This window comes from Oncorhynchus mykiss, chromosome Y, assembly GCF_013265735.2.
Source record: "Oncorhynchus mykiss isolate Arlee chromosome Y, USDA_OmykA_1.1, whole genome shotgun sequence".
Lineage (NCBI taxonomy): Eukaryota > Metazoa > Chordata > Actinopteri > Salmoniformes > Salmonidae > Oncorhynchus > Oncorhynchus mykiss.
The window spans coordinates 9,695,216-9,719,902 of record NC_048593.1 but is presented as its reverse complement, the minus strand read 5'-3'; the positions used below and the strand labels follow the sequence as shown (position 1 = coordinate 9,719,902).

The window sequence follows — 24,687 nt, the reverse complement described above, 5'->3', positions numbered from 1 at the left end:
TTTTGTCCGAGTTTAAAAGTAGAACATTTGCAGCCATCCACTTCCTTATGTCTGAAACAAAGGCTTCCATGGAGGGCAATTTTGGGGCTTCACCATGTTTCGTTGAAATATACAGCTGTGTGTCATCCGCATAGCAGTGAAAAATAACATTATGTTTCCGAATGACATCACCAAGAGGTAAAATATACAGTGAAAACAATAGTGGTCCTAAAACGGAACCTTGAGGAACACTGAAATGTACTGTGCAGTTGATAAGTCAGAGGACAACAAAGACAAACTGAGATCTTTCTGACAGATAAGTTCTAAACCAGGCCAGAACTTGTCCATGTAGACCAATTTGGGTTTCCAATCTCTCCAAAAGAACGTGGTGATCGATGGTATCAAAAGGAGCACTAAGGTCTAGGAGCACGAGGACAGATGCAGAGCCTCGGTCTGACACCATTAAATGGTAATTTACCACCTTCACAAGTGCAGTCTCATTGCTATGATGGGGTCTAAACCAGACTGAAGCGTTTCGTATACATTGTTTGTCTTCAGGAAAGCAGTGAGTTGCTGCACGGCAGCTTTTTCTAAAATGTTTGAAAGGAATGGGAGATTCGATATAGGCTGATTAGTGTTTTATATTTTCTGGGTCAAAGTTTTGCATTTTCAAGAGAGGCATTATTATTCACACTTTTAGTGAGTTTGGTACACATCCGGTGGATAGAGAGCCGTCTTATGTTCAACATAGGAGGGCCAAGCATGGGAAGCAGCTCTTTCAGTAGTTTAGTTGGAATAGTGTCCAGTATGCAGCTTGATGGTTTAGAGGCCATGATTATTTTCATCAATGTGTCGAGATATAGTACTAAAAAACCGGAGTGTCTCCCTTGATCCTAGGTCCTGGCAGAGTTGTGCAGACGCAGGACAACTGAGGAATAACGTATTCAAAGGAATACGCAGATTTAAAGAGAAGTCCGTAATTTGCTTTCTAATGATCATGATCTTTTCCTCAAAGAAGTTAATTAATTCATCACTGTTGAAGTGAAAGCCATCCTCTCTTGGGGAATGCTGCTTTTTAGTTAGTTTTGCGACAGTATCAAAAAGAAAATGTGTATTGTTCTTATTTTCCTCAATTAAGTTGGAAAAATAGGATGATCGAGCAGCAGTGAGGGCTCTTCGATACTGCACGGCACTGTCTTTCCAAGCTCGTCGGAAGTCTTCCAGTTTGGTGTAGCACAATTTCCGTTTCAATTTTCTGGAAGCTTGCTTCTGAGCTCGGGTATTTTCTGTATACCAGGGAACTAGTTTCTTATGACAAATGTTTTTTGTTTTTAGGGGTGCGACTGCATCTAGGGTATTGCGCAAGGTTAAATTGAGTTCCTCAGTTAAGTGGTTAACTGATTTTTGTACTCTGACGTCCTTGGGTAGGCGGAGAGAGTCTGGAAGGGCATCAAGGAATCTTTGTCCGAGAATTTATAGCACCACTTTTGATGATCCTTGGTTGGGGTCTGAGCAGATTATTTGTTGTGATTGCAAATGTAATAAAATGGTGGTCCGATAGTCCAGGATTATGATGAAAAACATTAAGATCCACAACATTTGTTCCATGGGACAAACTAGGTCCAGGATATGACTGTGGCAGTGAGTGGGTCCAGAGACAAGTTGGACAAAACCCACTGAATCGATTATGGCTCCGTAAGCCTTTTGGAGTGGGTCTGTGCACTTTTCCTTATGAATATTAAAGTCACCAAAAATTTGAATATTATCTGCCATGACTACAAAGTCCAATAGGAATTCAGGGAACTCAGTGAGCAACGCTGTATATGGCCCAGGAAGCCTATGTGACCCAAGGTCTTATTTTGGTATTATGTAGCAACATTTGATGTACAAAATGGTTTATCATATACTGAATTTGAGGAACAATGGGAAAGTACTTTGCTTTGAAAGTTTATCAACTTGTAACCTCACTTTTAAGAAAATGTACTTTGTTTTGGTACCTACTGGACAGCTCTTTTGGTCTACACCCATTCAGCATTGTTCACACCCTCTAAGCTTTAGCCCCACCCATCTCAGGGTTTATCTGAGGGGGTTGATTCTGTTCTAACAACAACAGTCAAGCACCCAAGCTAACGTTGGCTAGCTTGCTAGATACTTCCAGACACAAATGAGAGAACAGCTCACTGACCATTTTTCTCACCCTAGCAGAGCTGGTTAGGGTGTTGTTATGTTATCCAGAGTGTTGGTGACTTCAACTGTGCTGTTGGCAACAATTTACACTTTTTTGCCAACATCAACTGACACCGGCCATATTCAACGGGTGTTGAGCGTTTGTAAATTTGTCAGTTATTCTGCAGTCTGGCACACTCAGACGAGTGCGTCTATCAACAGTTGTTGCAGTGACAAGCTATTGAAATGGTTACTTGCATGGTGGAGACTTTTGTTAAGACATGTCGCTAGCTAACTTCTGTCAAAATGAGAAATGTATCATATCTGAATATGATAGCCAGAGCGAATTTACCAGCTATGTCTATCAACAGTTGTCACAACGACATTCTATTGAAATGGTTACTTCATAGTAGGCCACTATACACATTTCACCAATTGGCCTGGTTTACCACATGGAGCCCTGCTGATACATCTGCCGACGTAACAGCATGAGGGCGCCACAACAGACTTTCTTCCGTTGCAACGTTCCTCAAAGGCCCTTCTTTTAGCTTGCTATCCCCGGCCCGCTAGCTGCCTGAAGCCACTCACTGGACTCCTATGATCACTCGGCTACGCATACCTCTCACTAACGTCAATATGCTTTGTCCATTGCTGATTTGGTTATTTCACTGTAGAGCCTCTAGCCCTGCTCAATGCGACTTAGTTAACACTTAGTTCCACTTCCCACACATGCGGTGACATGACCTGGTTTAAATGATATTTCTAGAGACAAAATCTCTTTCATCGTCACTCTATGCACAGGTTCACCCCCACTGTATTCACATCCTACCATACCATTGTTTGTACATTATGCCCTGAATCAATTCCACCGTGCCCAGAAATCTGCTCCTTTTACTCTGTTCTGAATTTACTAGACAACCAGTTCTTTTAGCCTTTAGCCGTACCCGTATCCTACTCCTCCTCTGTTCCTCTGGTGATGTGAAGGTTAATGAAGGCCCTGCAATGCCTAGCTCCACTCCCATTCCCCAGATTCTCTCATTTGTTGACTTCTGTAACCGTAGAAGCCTTGGTTTCATGTATGTTAACATTAGAAGCCTCCTACCTATGTTTGTTTTATTCACTGGCCTAGCACAATCTGCCAACCCGGATATCCTAGCTGTGTCTGAAACCTGGCTTAGGAAGACCACCAAAAACCCTGACATTTCCATCCCTAACTATAACATTTTCCGACAAGATAGAACTGCCCAAGGGGGCAAAGTTGTAATCTACTTAACCTGTTGCGACTCTAGGGGCAGTATTTTCATTTTTGGAAAAGAAACGTTCCCATTTTAAACGGGATATTTTGTCAGGACAAGATGCTATAATATGCATATAATTGACAGCTTTGGATAGAAAACACTATAATGTTTCCAAAACTGTAAAGATATTGTCTGTGAATATAACAGAACTGATGTTGCAGGCAAAAGCCTGAGAAAAATCCAATCCGGAAGTGCCCCAGGTTTTGAAAGCGCTGCATTCCAATGAGTCCCTATTGAGCTGTGAGTGTGCCATCAACGTATTCCCCAAGGTGTCTACAGCATTGTGACATAGTTTTACGCATTTCTGTTGAAGAATAGCCGTAGGCGACCACATTGCGTAAGTGGTCACATGGTGGCTCCGAGAGAAATTCTCGCGTAAAATACAGAGGTAGCCATTACTCCAATCGGTCCTACTGAAAAACTAATTGTCCCGACAGATATATTATCGAATAGATCTTAGAAAAACACCTTGAGGATTGATTGTAAACAACGTTTGCCATGTTTCTGTCTATATTATGAAGCTAATTTGGAATATTTTTCGCCTTTTTCGTGACTGCAATTTCCGGGCGATTTCGGCAGCCAAACGTGAAGAACAAACGGAGCTATTTCGCCTACAAAAATAATATTTTGGGAAAAAATGAACTTCTACCTGGGAGTCTCGTGAGTGAAAATATCCGAAGGTCAAAGGTAAACGATTTAATTTGATTGCTTTTCTGATTTGTGACAAGGTTGCATGCTGCTAGCAAGGCATAATGCTATGCTAGGCTATCGATAAACTTACACAAATGCTTGTCTAGCTTTGGCTGTAAAGCATATTTTGAAAATCTGAGATAACAGGGTGATTAACAAAAGGCTAAGCTGTGTCTCAAAATATTTCATTTGTGATTTTCATGAATAGTAATTTTTTCTAGGGATATTTATGTCCGTTGCGTTATGCTAATTCGTTTCAGGCGGTGATTACTCTCCCGCATGCGGGTTTGGGAGTCACAAGAAGTTTTAAGGGATAGCCTGCAGTGTTCTGTCTTACTATCCAGGTCTGTGCCCAAACAATTTGAGCTTCTACTTTTAAAAAGCCACCTCTCCAGAAACAAGTCTCTTACTGTTGCCGCTTGCTATACACCACCTTCTGCCCCCAGCTGTGCCCTGGACACCATATGCGAATTGATTGCCCCCCATCTATCTTCAGAGATCGGGCTGTTAGGTGACCTAAACTGGGACATGCTTAAACAGTTGCATCTCTAGGGGCGCTATTTCATTTTTGGATAAAAAACGTTCCCGTTTTAAGCGCGATATTTTGTCACGAAAAGATGCTCGACTATGCATATTATTGACAGTTTTGGAAAGAAAACACTCTGAAGTTTCAGAATCTGCAAAGATTTTGTCTGTAAGTGCCCCAAAACTCATTCTACAGGCGAAACCAAGATGATACATCAAACAGGAAATGAGCAGAATTTCTGAAGCTCTGTTTTCTAATGTCTCCTTATATGGCTGTGAATGCGACAGGAATAAGCTTAGACCTTCTGCCGTTTCCCCAAGATTTCGGCAGCATTGTGACGTATTTGTAGGCATATCATTGGAAGACAGGCCATAAGAGACTACATTTTCCAGGGGTCCGCCCGGTTTCCTTTGTCTAAATTGGTGCGTAATCTTCAGGTGCGGGCATTTTCTCCTGGGATTCAGGAGAGAAAGCACACTTCCACGAACGATATATCATCGAAGAGATATGTGAAAAACACCTTGAGGATTGATTCTAAACAACGTTTGCCATGTTTTCAGTCGATATTATGGAGTTAATTTGGAAAAAAGTTCGCGTTTTGAGGACTGAATTTTCGTTTTTTTTTTGGTAGCCAAATGTGATGTACAAAACGGAGCTATTTCTAATACACAAAAAATATTTTTGGAAAAACTGAGCATCTGCTATCTAACTGAGAGTCTCCTCATTGAAAACATCTGAAGTTCTTCAAAGGTAAATGATTTTATTTGAAGACTTTTATGTTTTTGTTAATGTTGCGTGCTGGATGCTAACGCTAATGCTAACGCTAAATGCTAACGCTAAATGCTACGCTAGCTACTTTTACACAAATGATTGTTTTCCTATGGTTGAGAAGCATATTTTGAAAATCTGAGATGACAGTGTTGTTTACAAAAGGCTAAGCTTGAGAGATGGCATATTTATTTCATTTCATTTGCGATTTTCATAAATAGTTAACGTTGTGTTATGCTAATGAGCTTGCTGATAGATTTACACAATCCTGGATACAGGGGTTTTTTCATAGCTAAACGTGACGCAGAAAACAGAGCGATTTGTCCTAAACAAATAATCTTTCAGGAAAAACTGAACATTTGCTATCTGAGAGTCTCCTCATTGAAAACATCTGAAGTTCTTCAAAGGTAAATGATTTTATTTGAATGCTTTTCTGTTTTTTTGTGTAAATGTTGCCAGCTGAATGCTAATGCTAAATGCTACGTTAGCCATCAATACTGTTACACAAATGCTTGTTTTGCAATGGTTGAGAAGCATATTTTGAAAATCTGAGATGACAGTGTTAACAAAAGGCTAAGCTTGAGAGCTAGCATATTTATTTCATTTCATTTGCGATTTTCATGAATAGTTAACGTTGCGTTATGGTAATGAGCTTGAGTCTGTATTCACGATCCCGGATCCGGGATGGGGAGATCAGAAAGGTTAACACCCCGGCCATCCTACAATCTACGCTTGATGCTCTCAATCTCACACAAATGATCAATGAACCCACCAGGCACAACCCCAAATCCGTAAACATGGGCACTCTCATAGATATCATCCTAACCAACCTGCCCTCTAAATACACCTCTGATGTCTTCAACCAGGATCTCAGCGATCACTGCCTCATTGCCTCCGTCCGAAATGGGTCTGCGGTCAAGCGACCACCCCTCATAAGTGTCAAACGCTCCCTAAAACACTTCTGCGAGCGAGCAGGCCTTTCTAATCGACCTTGCCCAGGTATCCTGGAAGGATATTTACCTCATTCCGTCAGTAGAGGATGCCTGGTTATTCTTTTAAAAGTGTTTTATTACAGTCTTAAATAAGCATGGTCCATTCAAAAAAATGTAGAACCAGGAACAGATATAGCCCTTGGTTCACTCCAGACCTGACTGCCCTTGACCAGCACAAAAATATCCTGTGGCGTACTGCATTAGCATCGAATAGCCCCCGCGATATGCAACTGTTCAGTGAAGTTAGGAACCAATATACACAGGCAGTTGGGAAAGCAAAGGCTAGCTTTTTCTAAAATAAATTTGCATCCTGTAGCACTAACTCCAAAAAGTTCTGGGACACTAAAGTCCATGGAGAATAAAAGCACCTCCTCCCAGCTGCCCACTGCACTGAAGCTAGGAAACACTGCCACCACTGATAAATCAGCGATAATTGAGAATTTCAACAAGCATTTTTCTACGGCTGGCCTTGCTTTCCACCTGGCTACCCCTACCCCGGTTAACAGCCCTGCACCCCTCACTGCAACTTGCCCAAGCCTCCCCCATTTCTCCTTCACCCAAATCCAGATCGCTGATGTTCTGAAAGAGCTGCAAAATCTGGACCAAATCAGCGGGGCTAGACAATCTGGACCCTCTCTTCCTAAAATTATGCACCGAAATGGATTGCAACCCCATATTACTAGCTTGTTCAACCTCTCGTTCATAACGTCTGAGATCCCCAAAGATTGGAAAGCTGCCGCGGTCATCCCCCTCTTCAAAGGTGGAGACACTTTAGACCCAAAACTGCTACAGACCTATAACTATCCTACCCTGCTTTTCTAAGGTCTTCGAAAGCCAAGTTAACAAACAGATCACCGACCATTTCGAATCACACCGTACCTTCTCTGCTATGCAATCTGGTTTCCGAGCTGGTCATGTGTACACCTCAGCCACGCTCAAGGTCCTAAACTATATCATAACTGCCATCAATAAAAGACAGTACTGTGCAGCCGTCTTCATCGACCTGGCCAAGGCTTTCGACTCTGTCAAACACCACATTCTTATCGGCAGACTCAACAGCATTGGTTTCTCAAATGACTGCCTCGCCTGGTTCACCAACTACTTCTCTGATAGAGTTCAGTGTGTCAAATTGGAGGGCCTGTTGTCTGGACCTCTGGTCGTCTCTATGGGGCTGCCACAGGGTTCAGTTCTTGGGCTGACGCTCTTCTCTGTATACATCAATGATGTCACTCTTGCTGCTGGTGATTCTCTGATCCACCTCTACGCAGACAACACCATTCTGTATACTTCTGGCCTTTCTTTGGACACTGTGTTAACTAACCTCCAGACGAGCTTCAATGCCATACAACTCTCCTTCCGTGGCCTCCAACTGCTCTTAAATGCAAGCAAAACTAAATGCATGCTATTCAACCTATTGCTGCCCACACATACCCACCCGTCCAGCATCACTACTCTGAACGGTTCTGACTTAGAATATGTGGACAACTACAACTACCTCGGTGTCTGGTTAGACTGTAAACTCTCCTTCCAGACTCACATTAAGCATCTCCAATTCAAAATTGCATCTAGAATCCGCTTCCTATTTCGCAACACAAGCATCCTTCACTTATGCTGCCAAACAAACCCTCGTAAAACTGACTATCATACCGTTCCTTGACTTCGGTGATGTCATTTACAAAATAGCCCCCAACACTCGACTCAGCAAAGTGGATGAAGTCTATCACAGTGCCATCCGTTTTGTCATTAAAGCCCCATAAACTACCCACCACTGCAACCTGTATGCTCTCGTTGGCTGGCCCTCACTACATATTCGTCTCCAAACCCACTGGCTCCTGGTCATCTATAAGTATCTGCTAGGTAAAGCCCCACCTTATGTCACTGGTCACCATAGCAGCACCCACCCGCAGCACACGCTCCAGCAGCTTTATTTCACTGGTCACCCCCAAAGCCAATTCCTAATTTGGCCCCATTTGGCCCCCCCCCCTTATCCTACCTCATTTGCAAACACTCTATATAGACTTTCTCTATTGTATTATTGACTGTATGTTTGTTTATTCCATGTGTAACTCTGTGTTTGTGTCGCACTGCTTTGCTTTATCTTGGCCAGGTCACAGTTGTAAATGAGAACTTGTTCTCAACTAGACTACCTGGTTAAATAAAGGTGAAATAAAATGTTTCGAAAAATAGTGTTGTCTTTTGTTAAAACCTGTTGACGGGTAGGGTTCCCTTTTGAGAACAACCCCTCCCACGTTCTGCTTGAACGGTGGCGCACGGAATGCAAAAATATTCTTAGAAATATTTAACCTCCACACATTAACAAGTCCAATAGCTCAAATGAAAGATAAACACCTTGTTCATCTAGCAAGTCAGATTTCTAAAATGTTTTACGGCGAAAACATAACACATATTTATGTCAAACCACCACCAAAGACACAGCTCATTTGAATAGCCAAAACATGCTATCAACAAACGCAGGATTAAAAGAAAAATAATTCACTAACCTTTTGAAAATCTTCATCAGATGACAGTAATAGGACATGTTACACAGTACATTTATGTTTTTTTTCAATAATATGCTATTTATATCCATAAGTCTCTGTTTACAATGACGCCATGTTCACAAAATGCTACTCGGATGTCCGGAGAAATTATGATAGCTCCGGCAGATAACGTCAGAGAACAAGCAATACACATCATAAACTTTGACTAAATATACATGTTCTACATATAGATAGAAAGATACACTTCTTCTTAATGCAACCGCTGTGTTACATTTATTTTTAACATTACAGAATTCGTTCACTAGGCTATAATTTGAGACGGCGCTCAGAAATTAGCATTATGTCTCCTCTATCTTGGAGTCCACAGAAACCCAAAATAACCACAGAAATATTCCCTTACCTTTGATGTTCTTCGATCAGAAGACGTGGAAGGAGTTATACTTACCAAAAAATGCGTTTGGTTTTCAAGTCTGTGTCTTTAGGTTATCGAACGCGACAAATTCCGGTTGAAACGCAGCCAAAATTCTAGTGGACGCGCATCAAAACTTCAAAATTACATATGTCGTCTAAACTGGTCAAACTAAGTGCAGAATCAAGCTTTAGCATATTCTAAACGTGCAAAACAATCCTTGGCTCGAACAGACAACCCGACATCGTTTGGTCAGTCCTGGAAGAAAGAAAGAGCCGGACCCGACGCGCGCAAGAAAGTACATGTATTTTCGCGCGACCCGAAGGTTTCAGCCCGCCAAAAGTCGGGGGAGCGCGCGATTCTCACAAAGACAGGCCCCACTGAAAGGAGACACCGCGCTGAACAGATAGAAACTGTTCCCAGATCTGTAGCTGGTTGGGAAGGGTATGGGCGATGACGTCAAAGTTGGCCCAACTTTCATGATGACAAGAGAGAGTTTGGGAGAATGGCTGCCCTGAGAGTTCTGCTTTACATACAGACATAATTTGAACGGTTTTATAAGCTTTAGAGTGTTTTCTATTCCATAATAATTATTATATGCATATATTATACATTTTTGACAGATTTCTTTTCTGTTTACTATGGGCACGCAATTCCTCCAAAGGGGGCAGTAGTCAGCCCTATCTTTAACAGGTTTTTAACTTAAGACATGTAGCTAGCTAATTAAACAATGAACCATAATCTCAATTTGTGACGTTACTACCCTACATGAACCTGCAGGTAGCTAACCAACCAGGTTCAATGTTAGCTAACATTACACTCTAATTTGAAATTAAAACGACTTTCTGTTGAAATTAGAAACGTGTAATATCTGAAACTGTAGCTAGTGAGACTAACTTACCCATATACGTAATGGATGGACGCTTCTCCCTGTCACGGATGCCATGGTTGCCTTTAGTTCGAAAATGTAATCCGGAGACAGGTGTTTTTGCCATCTCCTTAGCTATCGTACTCTAATTCCACTGATTTTATAACTTGATCCTCCGGAAAATGGAGAGCAACACTTATGCAATTATACTATGCAATACATTTTTAAAATCCACTTTAGACAGGATTACCTACACATACTGACCAGCTCAAATAGACAGAAATGTGCTATATTGCAAAACAATCCAAACTCATCTCTCGGCATGTCCAGCCCACTCATTATCTCAGCCAATCATGGCTAGCAGGAAGGTCTGTCTTTTTCTGTGGCTAAACCAACTAGGCTCGTAATTGTACAATTTATTCGTATTTACAGATGGCATACAAGTAAGTTATTAAGGAACATTAAAGTTCCCGTGTTCCATAAGGCATTTCTGCCAATAAGCACATTTTGATAAAAAAAAATGTTTATGTTCAAATTGCTCTCCTGTGAAGTAGTGACCCATGACATGCGCCTAGTTTCTTGAAATGAGTCACATACATTAATGAGCTCCATTTGACTGAAAGCTCTTTGAAACGCCTATGTCAAGCAACTTGGATACAGTGAGCAGTGTTGCAGTACAATCATTTGAAGCAAATTTGGTGATACACAAACAACTCAAACAACATTGAAATTGCATCAATTATATGTATCCTGTTTGGCATGTCTTTTGCGATGTGGTTCACATTAACACTGACACATTTGTTGATCTTTGTTCCATGCTGGCTGAAGACCTAGATAGCCAGTATCTAGTTAATACCAGCCACAAATGAAAGGGGAACCTTATCCGTATATTTTCCATAGATTAATAGGGTAAACTTTTAATTACATTTACTGACACCCTACAGTCAAATTTTGGCAACAGTAGATTAGCCATCTAGCTAGATTAACCACCTCCCTCTGCAAACATGCCTTGTATGAAGTTGGTACTTAAATTTGGTAAGAGAATATCATGTTACCATTGGTGTTTTAAAATGTGAGTGACCTTGTCCACTTAATAAGTAATCCAAGTGTTTGACATGGGGGAGGGGACCAGTAACTTTATGATCAAACATTATGTAGAAGCAAAGGTCCTTTTTTATGCTTTGATCTGGTTTTCTTCAAATATCATCACATTTTTACTGTGCATGACCTGTAAGGTGTCTGTGACCAACAGATGCGTATCTGTATTCCCAGTCATGTGAAATCCATAGATTAGGATCACCTGTTTTTGCTTTGTAATTATGTGGTCTCATTATATGAACTGTAACTCAGGAAACTCTTTGAAATGATTGCATCTTGTGTTTACATTTTTGTTCAGTGTAGCATGTTCAAAACTAGGAAGTGTATATAGCCGAATGAGTACCACCACACCAACGGTGTTACTCATTAACACCTCATACAGTATTGTTTGCCATTACACAAATAAGTCTACATCTCCTGACAAGGTTCCTCATGTTGCATTAAGAACGTTACAATAACAAGTCTTTATTTCAGTCAATAATGTTCAAATACATTTCTCACAGTCGGAACTGGTTCTTTTCCGAGTTCCCAGTTGTTTTGAACGCACTGAAGTCGGAAGTCCAAGTTCCCAGTTATTTTGAACGTGTCATTAGCACAAGGCAAACTTGAAGGAGAAACGGGGAGAAAATGTGCACAGTAAACGATGACAAATGATGAGGAAATAATGCACCTGCCTGCTGGCTCTCTTCCCTCAACAGAGGCACTCACTGACTGCAGTCCAAAGACTTAAAAGACACACCCTATCCACTCAGCCCTAAAATTAAGTGGACACTTCTGATGACATATACGTCTGACGAGTATGCATTTGCAGGGCAAGGGGCGAGGGAGGAAGGAATGATTTTTAAATGGACCACCCTTGACCGGAAATTCATCACTCCTTCATCCCGCAATGATTGTGTTTTCAGCCACCTGTGGTGCTTTATATGCATTATATTCAATTATGAGTTTGTCTACTTATATTAAATATATAATTATAAATATATTCCTGCTGTATGATTTGCTAGCAAATTAATGAACTAATGTTAGCCCGCCTAGCTGGAACCTCTGAAGAAGGGAAATGCTTTACTTCTACAATTTCCAAAAGATAACCAAACAAAAACATTTGTACCTTTTTACAACTTATTTGCATTCATTTTAACTTACACTTGTCTGTTGACGTCTCCATTGAGGTTGTTTTCAAGTTTTTGCAGACTTTTCTTAGCGGATGTACAATCGTCGCAAAATTGAATTATGGGGTGTGTGTGTGCTTCTGCAATGTTATGTGAAAGATATTGTGTTGGACATGCAGACTGTTTCATGCTCAATAAATATATAATAGACTTCAAAGTCAGCTCAGTGAAATGCTGTTATCCTTAAATCAAACAGAACACAATATGTTTCCTGTTTATTATAGTACCTTGTAGATGGCTATAATGCAGATAAACAGTAGAGAAGCATTATTCTATTCATTTATGATGTCACTTGCAGTCATGTACCTTTCTATAGACTTGACAATCCCCTCACCCCTCACGTTTTATGGTCATTAGCAGAGTAGACATGATCCCAATTTTAGCTTCAAGACACCAACAATTAAAAAAATATGACACACTTTTAAAACAGTCAGTGGATAGAGCTAAAACAGCGACGTCGACTCTCTATTTCTCGGCTATCTTTATGCACATTGCGGGGAACAAAGCTCCATGCTCTAACAACAATTACAATAATCCCAAAACCTCTTTTTGTGAGATTGGGAAAACACACACATTTGCTACACATTTTTAATATTCAAACAAAACCCTTTATGTAACATGTACACATGTTGTAAATTGCTTAAAAGCATAGTTCGAAACAAGATTCATGATAGAAATGAGCGGATCATCCAGAGCCGTGGTCTTGTGGGCAACACTCCCAGCAACAAGCCAATAGGCGGAGATGGGAATTGAACCCATAGTATGTTCTTCCCCAACTGGAGACCAGGTTCAATTTCTGTCTAAATAAAGCAAAAATACTGAAGGTAGAGTGGAATTCCGTAAAGTTAATGAGAGGTTTATTAAATCAGGAGTCACTCGTGTAAATGAACTTGATTTTGATTGTAATTTGTACTCTGTGCAAAGTAAAACATTCAGACACTCAACCATGCCTATCATATCTCCCAGCATGCTTTATTGCAGGTTGCAACCTAGACCCCACCCCTTCCCATCCCCCAAAACAAAGACAGAAACACACTCCACCACTCAACCACTCCACTAAACCAACCATGACTGACAGACTAATTAATTGATGAACAGATGATTGTTGCCTGTTTTTTTTATTGAATGTGTAGTTTGTTGTTTTTTAAAATGTTTTATTATTTCATTAACATAAATTGGATATATAATTTTAATTTTCCATTTGTTGTGTCTTGATTTTCCACACACCTGGTTTCAATTCCCTCATTTACTTCTTGTGTTTTTAACCCTTTGTTCCCCCCATGTCTTTGTGTGGGATTGTTTATTGTAGTGTTTGTGCACATTCCCCGTGAGCTCATGACAGGTTATTTTTGTGCCCATTTATCTTGTTCTGGATGCCGTTGGTTTTGCTTAATAAATCTCTGGTTATTACCTACTTCTGCTCTCCTGCGCCTGACTTCTCTGCCGAAAATTACGCACCCCAGTACAGAAATTATTATTTTCATGCATTTAGGAAAAAATGTGTAAATTAACCTTTATTTCAGGTTTATGTTTAGATGTGTTTTTACATGCAGATTGATCTTGTGCGGTACAAAGATAAATAACACATTTTTCTAAACTTCCAAGTAGTTGGATGTATGGCCCCCTTTCCTGAGAGGGTTTCTCCAATTTAAATGGTTAATGTTGTCTCCTTTGTCCTAATTCTCCCTAATTTGGCAGTCACTCTAAATGCAGATTGTGGATGATTAAACCTTCCAATTGTTGGCTGTCCTGACTCTGGATGGATTCCAATGCAAATCTATATCATTACACAAGCCAGCATAATGTGACTTCCATAATTGACATGCCTGATGTGGCCTGCAAACCAAAAGTTTTAGACCAATGTATTAACTGTAAACTAAACTGGTGATCTACATAAGCATATGATTTTGTCACATGAGATTACATTTTGAAGAATATAATAATTAACCCTAAACACTTATATTGTTGAGACTACAGGAATATCAAGTATTGAATGCAATAATGGGTTCTCTGTCACTAGCAAACACAGTCATGGGTAGTAAATCCTGCATTCACTAAAGGCTCCCCTGAGATATATGCAGATCGTCGCTTGAATTTGCATAGATCCCTGTGTGCCATAAAATGAACATTGCTATTAACACCCATGACTTTGTTTGTTAATGACAGAGTTAGTGATTGTATTCATGTGCATTCTAATTTCTAGTATTAGCTATGTCAAATGTGATGTGTGTTGAAATACCAGAAGGTCTGTATTTGACTGTCTATTTAATTTCTTAGTACAGACAAATTATGTCTTTAATTTATACGCCACCTCAGGCTGTTTTAACAAATTAGGTAAGAGAATAGACAGTTACCATTGGTGTATTAAAATGGCATATAGGGTCATGCCAATCTATTCCCTTAATAATCCCTTAGATCTGGTTTTATACATTATCATCCAATTTCATAAAAAACATGATATTGACTCCATTCTAATTCCATTCCAAGGATGTTATTATTTTCCAATTCAAATTAAATTTCAATTCCATGCCAATAATGGTTCTTGTTCAATTCAAATTCAGAGTCAAAATTATAATTAAATTCCATTTAAGTGATGAGTTTCTTTTACAATTAAATTGAACCCAACCATGAATTGGACACATCCACAGGCTTCCACACATTTCAGGAACGTTTTACATTACATTTAAGTAACTTAGCAGATGCTCTCATTTACAGGAGCAATTAGGGTTAAATGCCTTGCTCAAAGTCACATCGGCAGATTTTTCACCTATTCTGCTCGTGGAATCAAACCAGCAACCTTTTGATTGCTGGCCCAACACTCTAAAAGCTATGTCTACGTAAATGCCACATCAAGAACCTCATACTTAACTCAAAGATTCTTTATCGGGCAAGAGTTCTCCAAGGAACCTTAACAGCTGAGGAAGAACCACTTAAGAATTTTATTTTTGTCCACACCACCCTCTGTAGCGCCATGTGATCGAGGGTGATGCTACTACCATACCAAGCAGTGATGAAGCCAGTCAAGATGCTCTTAATGGTACAACTGTAGACCTTTTTGAGGATTTGAGGGCCCATGCTAAACCTTTTCAACCTCCTGAGGGAGAAGAAGCACAGTTGCGCCTTCTTCACGACTGTGCACGTGTGTGTGGACCATTTTAAGCTCTTAGTGATTTGGACAGTGAAAAACTTGAAGCTCTCAACCCATTCAGTTCACCCCAGTTTCCTGTAGTTCCAAATTTGATGATGGTGCTGGAGTCATGCATGGCCACACAGATGTGGGTGAAAAGGGAGTACAGGAGGGGCCTAAGCACACACCCTGTGGGGTCCCCATGTTGAGAGTCAACGTGGCGGAGGTGATTTTCCCTATCGTCTTCACCTGGGGTCAACCCATCAGGAAGTACAGGATCAGTTTGCAGAGGGAGGTGTTCAGTCCCAGGGTCCTAAGCTAGGTGACACATTTGGAGGAGACAATGGGGTTGACCACTGAGCTGTAGTCAATGAACAGCATTCTCACATAGGTGTTCCTCTTATGTAGGTGGGTGAGGGTGGTGTGGAGTGCAATTGAGATTGATTTGTCTATGGTTGTGTTGTGTGTATATATATATATATATATATATATATATATATATATATATATATATATATATATATATATATATATATATATATACACACACACTACACCAGGGAGCAATAAAATTGCTGTGGATTGTTTCAAATCACAAGTGTGTAGGCCTATGCCTGTTTGGGAAGGCTGCAATTTGGGTATTGCATGTGGCAACAGGTCAAGCTGATTGAGTTACGGCTGTCATTGATAATCTAAAATATGTGTGAAGATAAGGGGTCTTGAGTATAATTTAAAATGTTGAGACAAGAAGAAGGGGAGTGGTGTGTTGCGAAGATATTTCTTGTCTCTCTCCAGAATGCATGCACTTAGCTCTCCAGAATGCATGCACTTAGCTCTCCAGAATGCGCTCAGCTGTCTCCCGCCAATTCTTGCATATTCATTGTTTCATTGTAGAAACTGTTTGCCCTTTAATAGTTTTTTTTATCAATTCCCCATTTACATACTGTATGTCACCAGTAGGCCTAGTAAATGTACCTTTAATCCCCCATCATTTTGTTACATTCATTTCTGTTAATGCATGTATTAATTACAGTCATTTACCATCTCATTCTCAGACTGGAAGCGTTGTTTGCGGAGTTCACAACCTGCTACACTTGTGAGCAACAAGTTGTGGTTTATTTCATAACCATTATGAGTTTTGTCAATTTTTTTCAATGTCTTTTCTTTGGAGTGCTCCATGTGCGCAATGAGCATGTGTCTAGTTTCTCTTTCCTGATAACGTTAAGGAGCAAGCTCCTGAACATGCACAGATGTAGGCCTGCCTGTCCTGCTGCGTGCAAAAGAAGGAAAGTACCCATTTGGCAATGTCTAATTAATGATTGTTATGACTCCACGTCCACCGCTAATAAGCTGAGCTTCTCAGTCATTTTTTCTTCACCTCACACATTAAGTTAACAGTCTGTTTTCTTTTTTTTTTACATCCATTGCGAATGTTAGTTCCTCAGTATTTGAATAATCTTTCTAACACTCCCGGCCTCGCCTCGGTGTGATAGAGCAGAATATCATGATCTGATGATTCCGTATATCCAGTGGTAATGGCATAAAAAAAAACAGCAGTCTGTCCCAAGCTCACTGGTGCGGGGAAATATGAGGGCCCAGGGGTAGGCTAGTTACAGTTTTTCTGAATACTTAAACACCAACAGTGATTCTTGAAGCGTCTCTGAAACCATTAACACTTGTAGCCAATGCGTGTACCAAGTGTGCCAAACTGAATGCACGTTCTCTGCTTTACACTCAGTTTGTAATTTTATAACACACTTTTTGCAAAGCTGTAAATACAGCTAACGGCTTTATTAAAAAAGTTGACCTGTTCTATTGGTCAGCATATCGAGAAAGAAATGGCCTATTCCAAACACACTCTGGGACAGATCACAATAGATCAGAACGTTTAGCTGAAAATGTTGATAACCTGTTATTTATTCACATTATAAGTGCAGCAGTGCACATGAAGCAGTAGGCTACTCACAAATGTTTGTTCCATAATGCAATTAGCACACCACACATGCAAGTGGTTTATGTGACAGACATGAAAATATCTGTTAAGAATTTAGAAAGAGGGGCGGGGGGATCTAAAGATGCAACACCTAGCATGGGTTGCTAATATGACTAGAATTGTGCCTAATGCTGATGAACAATGACAGAAAGTTGACTTGAAAACCAATAAAACATGAGAGAAACTGGGTACTGGTTTCAATGGTATATGGAAGTCTTTATAAAATAATTGCCTCAACAGATATGGTTGGATTTTTTTTTTGAGGCTACTTTGAAGCAAGGTAACGTGCCTCCATAACGTGTAAATAAATGTTCAGGTTTCAAACAAGTATATGTTTTCAAAATGTGTATAGCCTCCAGCTCATTGCAAAGTTGTGTGTGACAAGCTGATGAAGCCTGCCTTCCGTTGCCTACACAGCAAAATCTCCAGTGTAATAAATAACTATTTTACACTGAGAGTGTTAAATCAACAGTGAAAGTGTTAAGTCTGTGGACCTGGAACACTGACAAATTAACACATTGCTTGGTGTAGGATTTCCCAAACTTGGTACTTGGGACCCCAAGGTGTGCATGTTTTGGGTTTTGCCCTAGCACTACACAGCTGATTCAAATAATCAACTAATCATCAAGCTTTGATCATTTGAATAAATTGTATAGTGTTTGTGCAAAAAGTTTGGGAAATGCTGGTTTTGTGTAAAGCCTTATTCAAATATTTCCCAGAGTGCCTTGCCTTTTGAGTAAATTGTGGAGATACCAACCATGACTATTTGTCATTGACAGAAAGATGCTTGTCATTGTGAATCATCATGTATTGCTCCCTTGAACTTTATCAAGTGTGATCAGAAATAAATATGTCATCATAAAATAAATACTTATTTAACAATGCCATGTGTATTTGTTAAACCCCTATTGTGAGGGTCTGGTTGTTCCTTGTGATGTTATGTTTGATACTGGATCTCTGAAGTATGCTTTGAAATTTCTTAACAGTTTGCTTTGAAGCAGTGTGCCAATAACTACACCACTTTATTAGAAACACATGCTCAATTACTTCTGAAGCTTTGTCTTATTTTCTTTATTTATTCGTAGGGGACAATGCACATTAATCAACATCAATATTAAAATAATTCAACATCCATGTAAATGTGCCAGGGTTAGCAAAAATATAATTTGCACCTGTAGTTCCTGGACAGGTAAGGGCCTTCACAGCCACTATGCAAATACTCATTAAAACAATGTAAAATAGAAATACATTACATCCAATAATATATCATTCTAATCAACAACACCATCAGCTGCCGTCTTACATTTGATGAACCACCGATAAGTCATGTGTACAGGTTTGGATAGATTTGAGCCATGTTTTCAATGTACATTTTTAAATACAATAAGTCAGTGCATCTTCTCAAGTCCATGGCATTGCATTCCAGTATATTGTAGCTCTAACAGAGAAGACCGATATGACCGATTTTACTCTGTCAAAAAAGGGACAGTGCAATCCCCTTTAGTTACTGCCATTGTTATCCCGGAGGTGCTTTCCTTGAGCATGATAAGCCAACATAGGGGTGGAGGGGCAAGACCATGCAGGATCTTAAAGGCAAGGCTTGCATCTACATACTGCTTAAAGCTATCCGGACTAAATACATGATGTTTGTATATGATATGTACTGTTTGTTTGTAGTGTTTGTTTGTAGAGTGATTCAATTGGTTTCAAAATAGTAGCTCCTGCTTGTGACCAGTATGTGAGGCAACATCTCAGATGTGAGAAGATCATATAGCATGCATGTATAGTTTGGTGGCACCCAGAGGAAGCAACCTAAAGTTGGATAATCCAAACTTTGGATTAGAGTCCAAAATGACACTGAGATACCTGAAGTTAGACACAAGTTTCAGATTCTCCCCATGAACAAGAAAAGCTTGTTGGGAAGAATCAATGGATTTCTTAGAGAAGTACATAAAAACAGTCTTGTCGATATTTAAATACAGGCAAGAATTAGTCAACCACTTGGAAACATGTACCGTAGCTTCCGTTAACTTATTAACTAGTTGTCTATTTTTTGAGTGTTCATACAGAACTGTATCATCTGCATACATCGGCATGTTAACTTGTGGGCAAGCAAGTGGGAGATCATTTATATAGATGGTAAACAGAAGGGGGCCTAATATTGACCCTTGTGGGACCACAATGTTATAGTAAATAGAGTCTGACTGAGTGTCCCCCAGACGAACCATTTGACTTCTGTTTGTCAGAGAGGAATATATCCAACTAATGACTTCAGTGGACACAATAAGGGAGGATAGTTTGGATAGGAGGACCTCATGATTCACAGTTTCAAATACCTTTTAAAGATCTTAAAAGACTGTGTCGACTTCACCACCTATATCCAGTTTAGATTTAATGCACTCCAGAAAATAGCAATTGGCTGTTTCGGTAGAATAGTTTGTTCTGAATTCAAATGAGTTAGAATCCAATTGACCTTTAATTTGGGATGTTTTTTTGACTTTTCAGCTCCTCTCCCAGTTTGTTGAGATTTTCCAAAATCACTTTGCCATTTCCTTCTGCTTCATTGATCACTGTGTGAAAGAACTTTTGCTTTTTTATATTCCTTCCCACCTTACTTCTCAGTGCTGTAAGTGCTGTAAATATGCAGCTGTCAAGGAAGGATCCCGTTCTCTCATCTGCCACCAGGGGTCCTCGTTGAGCCATGGTAGAAAGTTTTTCCGTCTTGGCTTACGTTGATATTTCCTAGTAAAAGCAAGTACCCCTGACCGAGGTGTGCAAGTCGGGTCCGGGCTCAATGTGTGCAGAGTTAAACGTTTGACTCCGCCCATGTTTGACCCCCCTCCCTCCCACCTTTTTTTGGTCCTGTTCATCTGAGGTTTGACAATGACACACTGAGTACAAACGCACACGTTGAATACAAACATATTTCATTTTTGAAGATCGTAAGAAATATTATATTAAAGTGGTACCTGCAGATGTGTTGTAACACTTTGCTTTAGGACAAGCTACCGATATTGTTGCAGTGAACAACAGACTTGTTATTTATATAATGTACTGTTGAAATTATGTTGATTAATGTTATAACTTTGTAATTATATTATTTTGTCATGACGTTGCCCTCTTTGGGTACAGCAAGCCCCATCCCCCACTCCCTGCCTCCTACAACTAGGCTGCTGTGGTCAGAGAGGTCGTAAATTCCAGGAAGATCCTGCCTCATGGCCACACAGTATAGAGACCGAGTGAAGTTTCATAGAGAACAAAGGAATTTCTTCCACCTCGCAGAACTTGAGGTCCGAACAACATTTATGTTCCGGAGAAGGTATAAAAGATCGGTGAAGAATCCAGCTATGAACTGGTCCGTTTGTTACAACTTACTAAGCTCATGGGGAGACGGTGCGGCCACATTACCATAACGCTGTTTATATAATAGCCTCAGATATGAGGTTTACATCTAATTGTTGTATAAGATGAATGAGTGAGGATGATACTGTTTGTAAAATGATGTAATGTGATTTTGGTTTAATGAAGGAAACTCCAATTCCCTTTTGGGTTGAACTAAATCAGAGGACCGCCCCTGAGCCCAGTTAGGGTCGGGCATCCTGGGACAGACCCTTTTCTGCGACTCCCGAATAAAACCACAACTTTGAGAAATTCTCAACAGACCATGTTTTTCTCCATTACGAGAGGACAAAGGTTGAGACGATTGCTGAATCTTTTAACCATACCACATGGTTAAACTCTTAGACTATCGATACCGACAGAATAAGAACAAGTCTTTTATATGAATTACTAGGAATTCGGTATCATTGAATGCGAAGAACGACAACCGCAGAGACATCCATTCTACAACAACATGAATGAATGTCACTCTGAACTATCCACTCTAACCGAGAGAGGGAGAGAGAGGATGGAAACTCTCCAACAGAAACAAACTTTTCAGCAGAGATCCCGACGACACACTGAGCGTAAATATATATATATTGATTGCAATTGTTCCCGAATGAGTGAGCGTTCATGTGCAAAGGATTAGCATTTCAATTGTTATAATTATCAACTGTGTGTTGTCTTCTCAGTCGACCCCCACTTCCCTTTTGTACAACAAGCCACCATGCCGGTTTAGCCCACTAGGGCACATTCCCCTATAATTTCTTGTATTCCTATTTACTTTGTTTGTTTGTTTATGAACTTCTGTGATTGTTTAGTTAGTTCATAAATAAATTATTTAAGACAATTGATGTATGGATGACTCATAGTGAAGATCGGGTTTGTGCAGATAAACAACAATTTACGACATTTGGAATGAGACAAACGTGAGGTAAAATAAATAATTCATTAATTCGAAGACTAATTGATCAGATATAAAATATCTGAAAAGTTATATTACGAAATTATAACTTTGTAATCTGAATATTTTCCTTGGTGCCCCGACTTCCTAGTTAATTACAGTTACATGATTAATCAGTTTAATCACGTAACACTAATTACAGAGAATATATATATATATATATATATATATATACAGTTACTACCTATCCTGATTTATAATGCGGTTTACTTTCCTCATGAGAATGGAGATGGACTATATCGTACAGACATACTGACAAGCTGAATGTGCTTTGTACATGAAGTTATACCAGCTTCAGTAAAGAGATCAGAGACTCGGATGACTTCTACGTCATCTTTACTAAACAACACAATTAGCAATTGAAACAATTAACACAGCAGACAAAAACCAGGTTTGACCACTCCTCAAAAATGGCTTCACTCTTTCTCCTCAAAAGAGGCAAAGACAGTCATTTTCTTGTTGTCAACTGCCTCCACATAGAACATCTCATAATCTCTCTGTAACTGGAACATGAATGGTTCCTTGAGGATAATATGTTCCTCTTCATCCAGACCATCATACAACCGTAGTTCTTTAAGGGTTGTAATGCGGTCTTCCCCGTCCATCCCAATTACACTAAGGAGGGAAACAGTGCCTTTAAATGTTTGGAGTTCGCACCACCTTGCTGCCTCTAGGGTGTCCCTTAGAAGAACATCTGCTTCCTTGAAGAAAAAGGAAGATTAAATATTAAGTGTAGTGCTTCATTGGGTGATCAAGTCAAATTACACCCCACTTTCACAATACCACCATGCAAACAAAAGCCACTAAAGGGGTTTTCAGTAATATCTATTACTACTCAACAAGTCATCACGACTAGTATATCTCGCCATGCATTAAGCCTTCAGCATTACACACCGTAGACTACATAACCAGTTCACAGCTCCCAGTTTGCCGTGCATTTTGTTTTCGGTATCGTCTAGAAAGAAAACAGATTGTGGTTATTAAATAATGTTAGGGAACCTCTAGGGATGTGTGTACAATAATGCAACTTACTTTAGCTAATATCCTGTACAGTATCTGATCCTGCAGAGTTGGATGCTGATGTGACATGCTGTGACTTCTTGGGGGGGGGGGGGGGTGTCTTCTACATCATCCTGAAATATATTGGAGAAAGGGGGGGATAAGTCTTTAAGCATTGGTTTAAGACTATACCACTCATCATATGACACCTCCAACCTGTAGTGTCTTTTGTTTTTGCCGCCTTTTTCGATCTTTCAACCTTTCTTCTTCAGACCTTAGTGAGTGGACGACGTACATTACATACATTCAATATTAAAATATATTTGGGTCAGTCTGGCTACAGTGAAACAAGTGATTTTAAGGATGCAAATGAAAGGTTTTTATAATGTCCAAGACTTAAGGTTCTGCGGGAGAACTAGGCCCCACCCTTACCTAATTTGCTGCATGTTTTCCTTTGAAAGAGAAAAATCACACAATCGGATGGGTTTCCCAAAAAACATTATATCCACTAGTGATGAGAATTTCATAATGTATACATACCTCAGTGAAATCACACTGTGCTTCCATTGCGATGTACAGAGCGTGCTGTAAGTTAAGAAAGAGTAGGTTGTTAAGTTTGATAGTTATAATAACAACAATAATGATAATAGCAAATAATAATAATATCAGCGTCGTACCATCAAAACAAGCACCCCACAGTTGTTTGAGAAACCTTTCTTTGGTAGGCCCTGTGGTGTAAACAAGGTACAATTTTCAATCAAGGAATGACAATGGTATAGTATATGGCATAGTTCAGTGGAATAATTTAACGGTATATCTAACCTGATCATCATCCACACCATAAGTCCTCCAAGGTCCAGGGGACAGGATCCGAGCAATGTTTCTATGAACAGTGTATGTGAAAGTAAAGAAAAAGTACAATTCAACAGCCTTTTAATACTCCAGCATGCATAACAGTTTTGAACACAGTTGGAACTGAATTAGCACTGAGTATTTTTCACAACAAGTATGAGTGTTGCAGGACCAGAACATAGATTTTTTGACTGCAAACACACCATTTCTCACATCAATGCGCTCGCATGCCAAAAACCTTTCCTTGGACACTGTTTCAAAGCAATGTGTATGCTTTCTTCGTAAATGTGTTTTGAATTTATTCTTAATTAAATTCAGTTTGCAATGTGGACAAGTTACAATGACTTTTGACATGCCATGTATGTTGGGACCAGGTGATTTCATTATTGTATATACTATGTGTAGGCTGAGTACGCTCTATGTGTAACAAATAACCTTTAATAAATGGATCACTAGTCACTTTAAACAATGCTACTTTAAATAATGGCACTTTAAGGATTACATATCTTACATTACTCATCTCACATGTATATACTGTATATTATGCCATCTACTGCATGTTGCCGATGCCTCTCGGCCATTGCTCATCCATATACATGCAGCTGAAGTCGGAAGTTTACATACACTTAGGTTGGAGTCATTAAAACCCGTTTTTCAACCACTCCACACATTTCTTGTTAATTAACAAACTGTAGTTTTGGCAAGTCAGTTAGGACATCTACTTTGTGCGTGACACAAGTAATTTCTCCAACAATTGTTTACAGACAGATTATTTCAAACTTTATCACAATTCCAGTGGGTCAGAAGTTTACATACACTAAGTTGACTGTGCCTTTAAACAGCTTGGAAAATTCCAGAACATGATATCATGGCTTAGGAAGCTTCTGATGGGCTAATTGACATCATT

At 39.7% G+C, this 24,687-nt stretch overlaps 1 protein-coding gene across 2 annotated transcripts in view; it reads left to right on the top strand.

Annotated features, from left to right (window-relative positions):
* The window catches only part of lamc3 (laminin, gamma 3), a 250,542-nt gene that overhangs the window by 41,006 nt on the left and 184,849 nt on the right, over positions 1 to 24,687 (top strand). The window lies entirely within an intron of this gene.